The sequence below is a fragment of the Cynoglossus semilaevis genome, chromosome 20 (genome assembly GCF_000523025.1).
Source record: "Cynoglossus semilaevis isolate Cse_v1.0 chromosome 20, Cse_v1.0, whole genome shotgun sequence".
NCBI classification, from domain to species: Eukaryota; Metazoa; Chordata; class Actinopteri; order Pleuronectiformes; family Cynoglossidae; genus Cynoglossus; species Cynoglossus semilaevis.
In genome coordinates this window covers 11,769,085-11,776,664 of record NC_024326.1, presented here as the reverse complement: position 1 = coordinate 11,776,664, position 7,580 = coordinate 11,769,085, and positions in this window count along the sequence as shown.

The following is a 7,580-nucleotide window of genomic DNA, read 5'->3' as shown; positions in this document are numbered from 1 at the left end:
ACCGTAGACATCACAATTGACAGAGACATGGACAGCCCCATGGACAGCACCAGAGACAGCACCACGGACAGAGACATAGGCATCACCGGGGAGAGCACCATGGACAGAGACATGGGTGGGCATCACCGGGGAGAGCACCACGGACAGAGACATGGGCAGCACCATAGACAGCACCAGAGAGAGCACCCTTGGACAGCACTAGATCCTAGGATCAAGACTGTGTTGTTGGGGACAAATGGACAGACATAGACAGCACCATGTACAGAGACATAGGGAGCACCGGGGGGAGCACCATGGACAGAGACATGGACAGCACCATGGACAGCACCAGAGAGAGCACCCTTGGACAGCACTAGATCCTAGGATCAAGACTGTGTTGTTGGGGACAAATGGACAGGTTGGACTGTCTTATTGTTTTGGCCAGACCCATAATTTAAAACTGTGTCTCTTTGGTGGAAGACAAACTCAGTGGCCACTAATCGATGGCCGACCGCAGCCCTGACTGGGCTTTATATTTATTAAGTTTCTACAAATGATGAATAAAGCTCCACACAGGTATTTATAGAACAGATATTTGAGCTGCAGAGGTTTTTTTATTTTATTTTTTTTATTTCCCCTGCTCTGATCCTTCAGACAGGAAAAACTATGCAACACAGCTCCCAGGAACGGGCGCTCAACTGTGCACCTTTATCAGTATGATTCATTGCTTCACGCCATTTTTACTGACAGCAGGGTTTTTTAATCTCTCTTTGAATGTAGCTGTTGGGAAGAATTATGAGAGAACGTGCGCACAATACCCACCGCTGCATTCACAAATGTCAAGGTCACCGTGATCTGAAGAATCCATTCTAGCATGTTGTCTAGGAAGAGAATTAAAAACATATTACTTAAGAGCCGGACTGTAGAACGGGAAGTGATTCAATTATTATTATTATTATTATTATTATTATTATTACTATTTGGTCAAAGCGTTTGAACATGAGTAAGTGAACTGCAGACCCAGAGCTGGCTGGATTACTTTCCAATTTAGAAATACTGTATAAAACTATTAATAGACAATTGAAGGTCAACCATCAAAATACTAAGATTAACGTTTTGAAAGAAAGCTAAAAGATTCTCTTATAAACAAACAGACACCTGGACCTTCATCATCGGAACTCTTTAAATGAAAGGAAATGTGACGAAGTCTGCAGAAACGTGTCGTCTGTCACGGGTCGTCACTCGACCAGAGCCAGAAAATTCAAATAGAGTTGATTTTAAAAGTTTATAAACCTGTTGCTGCTGCGTCTGTGATTCTACCTGTCTGACCTTTTTGACCTGTCCAGTCATGTGTAGCAGAAACACATTAGTCTGCCTGTGTGTGTGTGTGTGTGTGTGGCTGTAGCCTGGCTGTACTTGTGGGCACCGCCTGTAAGGAGTTAGGGGGACAGTGGAGGGCTGGGGGCTGGGGAGTATATGATGTCTATGGAGGGTGCTCACAACAACACAAAAACAGGTGTGTGTGTGTGTGTGTGTGTCAGCGTGACCCTGGCCGTGGACCAGCAGAATCCAGACTGTGTTCTGTCTGTGAAGACGTGCGTGTCGTTCCTGGCACTGAGATTGCAGGTTGTCAACAGGTATTTTCAGAGCAGATGATCAGCAGCAGCTCTGCAGATATTTTTCCACAGAGCTTTGTGGCCAGGACAGGATGGTGACACACAACAGGGAGGAACGACAGAGAGGAGGAAAATAGCTGCTCTCCTTATTATGCTTAAATTAGACGAAATGCTCTGAGAAAGACCAGCTGGCGGTACTTAAAGGTGCCAGCACAAAGATTTTCACACTGTTAGAAAATGCCCTCCCCCCTTCACCCCCCCTGTGCCTACACTATACCATCTGTCAGGTGGTCATATATGCGGTCTCACTCCCAGATCACATCAGAACCTGATCCAAAGGTTCCCGTGTTCCGAGTTAGCCTTCAGACGCTCCTGCTTTTTATGTTTTACCTCAAACGTGTCACAAAAGGTAATTAGTTCCAGTGGAAGTGAATTTACACAGGAGTTATATAAATAAAAAAGGAGGATTTTTTACACTCCTAATTAACCTGCAATCAATATTTACTGCGACCCCAATTATTTCCAAAAGCCTGCAATTAAATTCAGGTTTTTCACAGGAAAAAGTTTTCTGCAGCCTCTCAGTGAACTCCAACCAAACTGTTCTTCAGATCAGGTGTCACCAGCAGCCGCTGACGGACCTGGTGCTCATTTGGTACCTTGTCTCTGAAATGAACATTTATATGTGTTTTTATAAATTATGGCCGTGAAAGACGTGATAAAAAACGGATGCTGTCTTGGGCTGGGAAGGTTTCAGGTTCGACTTACCACTGAGGTCCTCCGAGCAAGGCACCGTCCCCACACACCAAGCTGCCCACTGTTCACTTTGGTGATGGGTTAAAAGCAGAGGTCACATTTGGTTGTGTGCAGTGGTCTCTCCACCAAGGCTAGGCTAATCCTGCTAACTCTGTTTTATTATTTCGTATTTATTTTTGTAATCTCACACCCACATTTAAGTAAAGATTCGATTTCAGTTCAGGGCCTAAACCTCGTATTTAATAAACAACGATGAGCACCCATGCATAGGTGACTGAGCCTCAGCAGTTATTCTTTATTACTGCTGATGCTTCTCCCATATGGATCAACAAATGAGCGTCTATTTGCCTTTAGGTAATGACTCCCAGCTGACTGCCTCTCGTCTGGCCCCGGGGCCTCGCGGCTGTCGTATCATCAGTCCGGTACCCGAGTCCTGAAACACATGCCAGTTGTGACAAACAACAAAGCTGGCATGCAGATAATTGCCTTTGTGGTCCCTGTGCATCGTCTTCCAGCGCTTGGCGCAAGAGGCTGCCTCTCTCCTCGCCTTATTCTTGAAGGCGCTGTTTTTCATCCCTCACACTGACAGCCACACTCTTGTCATTCCCGCCTCGTTCTCCTGGAGACTGTTCCTTTTTTTCCCCTCTCTCTCTCTCTCCTTCTTCAGTAATGTTTTTGGCAATTGCCTTTTCCCCTCCTCCCTCTCTCCTGACGTGATTAATTCAGTGACACGAATGAATACAGCCTGGCAAAGTAAACAGCCCTGTCCAATCTGAGTGCGTCTCCCAGCAGGCACTGAGGAGCTCCGACCAACTCCACTGCTATTGTCATCCCTGATGATGCTGATGAGGGTGAGGCCGATAGTGGCGGCACTGTGGATTTGGCCACTAGAGGGGGTGTCGTGACACCTGACTGTGTAAATGCTTCCTGTCTGGTTGTTTAGTCGCCAACGTCACCGTCAGCGTCCGGCCTCCCGGGCACAGAGACGAAGGGTCAGGGGGACGGCAGCTGAGGAGCTGACAGTTAGAGCGATGCTAGCTGCCCCGGCCTCTCCACTCACTCCCATGTGGCCCCTGGCTGCTCTTCCCTCTTCTCTTCTATTGCACTGTGTTTTTTAATGTGTGTTGACTGAGCCTCCCCCCCCACCAACCCCCACCCTGATTCTGCTGTATCACTCCACTGTCACCTGTATATATACATTTTCAAATGTTATTGTCAAAATGTATATTGCTAACATTTAAAAACTTATATTTGTACTTCTTATACCACGATGATGCGTTTCACCACGAATACTTTAAAAAATCCAGTGAAGGAAAACTGAACTTAAAGCCAAACTTTAGAAAAAATAACTTTTTTTGTGTTATCAAACCTAGAAAAGCGTTAAAAAAACTGGACTGTTTTGTAGAAATCCAACCATAAATTTGTAAGTATTGCTTTTGTACAGTACGTCTTTACTTTCTTCCTCAGGACTGAGTCAGACTGAGGTGTGAAGCACTTTTCTATAATTTGATGTTTTTCATCATGTGGAGACACAGACACTGGTCTCCTCTGTAGACGTTCTTAATTAAGCTTTTTTTTTTTTTTTTTTAAACCTTGTATTTCATGAATCATTGACAAGCGCAGCTTCTACTGTATAAAAATGCAGCTTTGGATTATTTCCCCCTCTGGGTGTTTCTGCTTTACTATTCTGACAGAGGAGCGGAGAAGTACAGTGTGTTCTTCATTGGTTTGAAGTGTCACTCAGAGCTGCAGGCTTTTTTGACAAGGGGAGCCGGCCCGTGCGGAAGCAACGTCTCAAGAGGAGCGAGCCTGCCAAGCTTGAAGCTCCTGACATCATCCCACCTCCCACCTCCCACCTCCACTGCACCACCTGTTCAGGCCTTTTTCCTGTTCAACACTTTGACTCCGTCCCTCCTACGGTGACCTCGGCCCGTCGCCCACTTCCCTCCGGCCTGATCCACTCGGATCGATGCCACCTCCTCCTCCTCCTTAGCACCACTGGGTCGGGGGAGGGGGGGGGCATTAATTACCCACCCAAAAGCTTGTTACCCAATCTCAGCTCTCCTTTTTCCTTCCTGCCTGTTCAATGACTATGCAATTGTAAATTCCTCCGGGTGGGGAGGGTGGGGGGTAATAACAGAGGGTGCCCATCCAAACGGACGATCGCCCGCTGATAGATGACTCTCTGGGCCGGAGGCGACGGAACTGACACGAGGGGGGCTGGGAGTGACTCCGCGGTGATTGACACACGGCTTTTGGCTGCGGGATTATGTGTGAGAGAAATAATTTATGACTTCTGGTTCCGGAGAGTAGACCAACGCCAGAAATGAGTAATGGCCCTCCTGAAGTTGGGCTCCTCTGATCGCAAACAATAGCCCCAGTCGTCAGTGGCCGTGGACCTGACAGAATTGATGGCGTTATGAGAAGGAGAAGCTGATGGAGTAAATGATGGAAATGTTGGGTTAATTAAATGTGGAGGCCCGGCTGTGAGCCACGTTTCTTCAGGATTATATTGTTTCTGATGTTCTTGATTCTGCCGACGGCCTCTTTTGGTGTCACCCTGTTTGTTCCTCAGCCTGTGATGTTTTGGTGAAAGCACCGCAACGGAAAAATAATTGTCTGTTCATCCGTCCTCTAACATTTATCACCGTTTTATCCCCCGTTGTCAAAGCCCTCCGTCCCCCGTCCCCGTCCTCCCATCAGCTGCTCCTCTTCACTCCCTCTTCTGCTTGTATTTCATTTTGTCTTTGTCCCTGTCCTACAACTTTTCCTCCCTTCTCTCCTTCTCCTCTCTCTCTCTTTTGACTTTCCACAATCACCTTCCTCCCCCCTCACCCACTATCTCACTCCTGTCCTCCCTTTTTCACTCTCTCCCCTTCCTGACTGTCCTTTTGCTCAGGGAGTGATTTGGTCTCATTACTCCAGTGGCCCTGATGGTGCTCTCTCTCTCTCTCTCTCCCTCCCACCCTCACCCCTCACCCTCTCACCCTCTCAGACCTTTTTTTTTTTGACAGCCAGCTCATGCAGCACTTGACTCTTTTCGTCTGTAGGCAGCGTGGCACCTTCTCCTCAGCCTCCTGACCTCTGAGAGGCTGAGGAGAAGATGGTCATCTTTGGGTCACGCCGAGCTTTCAAGGCCTGATGTGAGCTGTGGAACATGTTCATTATTCATCATGCAGAAAAGTGTGAAAGTGAAAGAGTCTTTTTTTTTTTCTTCTGCCTCTTCCTCCTTTTGCATGGTCGTGGAAGAGCAGGGGAGGAAACTGGTGTCAATCCCAGCTGTCAACAGGTGAGGGCAGGGTTTCCCCGCTTGGACAGTCCATCCCTGAGCCACATACAGAGACAACAAGAGATTGGGTCAAGATTAAAATCCTGTTCAAATGTCAATCCCTGGATCAGAACCATGATAATTGGTCAAGTTTTTTGCTTTAAAAATAAAATAAAATTCTATTTCTCACTGCCTCTGAATACACAGGTGAATAAACCAGGGATCACGAGACTCATGTACAACTGGTGATACATGTGCCATAGTTTGGGATGGATTCTGGGGTTGAATTTTTGTGAGGTATATATTGAGGTTTATTCAGACATCTAAAGTCAGTCGGTGCAAAGACTTTCATTTTCATCCAAGCCACAGTGTGCCAGAAAAACAAACAAACAAACACCAGAACCAAACTTTCTTCTATTATTTATCCCTAATGGTGCAGGTTTTGCACATTCAGTATTACCCGCAGTGCAGTGTACTCTGCTGTACTCTCACTACAGTACCTCTGGATCTTTGCTGTGATCGAGATGGTTTTCTGTCTGATGCTGTGTCCCATTTCCGTTCCCATATCCTCCCCCTGTTTCTTCCACATGACATGTTTTTGGTGGTGAAGGATCCGCAGTACAAACCCGTCTTCTACGTTTAACACCCGCAGCTTCATCATCAGCGCTTTAACTTGAGTCACTTCAAAACAACGCAATTTTCCAAACATGTGGAGCTCAGGCTGGATTTTCCATACCATCATTTGTCTTCCTGTGCCAACCACAGATGGTCTGTTTCATGTGTGATCGTGTTTCGCCCATAGCATGGACTGATAAGGAGGAAGCTGCATCCACTGATTATTTTTATTTATTTATATATATATATTTATATATACATGCCATTTCCAATCAGCTACACTTTTATAAAATGTATTTTTGTACCAAAAATTAAATACATATAAAAAAGACCCAAAATAATTGGGACACAGCCAGCGTTTTCACTGGGTCACATCCTTTATCTCTGTAATTAAGTTTTTTTTTTTTTTGTGACTCCTCTTCTCTTACATATATACTGTACATATATATTAAGACTAAGGTTCTGTAGCTTCCTCGTTCAGTCCAAATATATGGACCGTAGGGATCAGGCTAATTGGACATTGTAAATAAACCACTGTTAATCCACACAGCACATAAAATCCAGTTACACATACACTGTGTATGAGTGTGAACGGTTTTATGTTCAATTTCCAAACCCATCTGCAGATTCTATATTTTACCAGATTGTCATGGAATCGTGTTTGTGTTAAATTCTCTCATTAAAACCAGGCTGTCGTTAGTTTATTTATTTACCAGACATGAGGAGAATGAGGCTGAAGACTCTGGACAGAGGGACAAAAGACGAGTGAGAACCATCATCCTGAGGACAACGCCGACTGAAGTGGACGCCCTGGATAGAACAGCTCCCGACAACACAGCAGCAGATAAGAGAGAATCCCATTAAATGCTTCTCCATTAGTCGTCTCACTAATGAAACCATTTTCTAAAGATAACACAGGCCCAACACTGCTGTTTACAGAACACACGCCGCCATCGAATTAAACACGAGTGTGACTGAGATGGGCCAGAACACGGGTGATGTAAAAGCAATCAAGCCCACCTGTAATTAATTTGACCTCATGTCGTAACTTCATGGAGGAACCTGGATCAGCCTGGGTGCTTTACTGGATCTGTACGTTTACAATTTAATTTCAACTGCACAGCAAAACTTTACGCATTATTTTGTTTTTTCCCTGATGGCCACCCAGGGGCAAGGGCGGTGAGGGGAGCTTGCCTTACAGCAGGGAGGCAGGCAGGAAACCCAATCACATTTAAAACACAGTCTCGGGCCAAACAGGATTAACATTTATTGACCAATCAATTCCAAATGTAAATGAACCCCTGATTAGAATTGAAATTCAAGGGGGAAAAAACCGGTGAATTATTCAC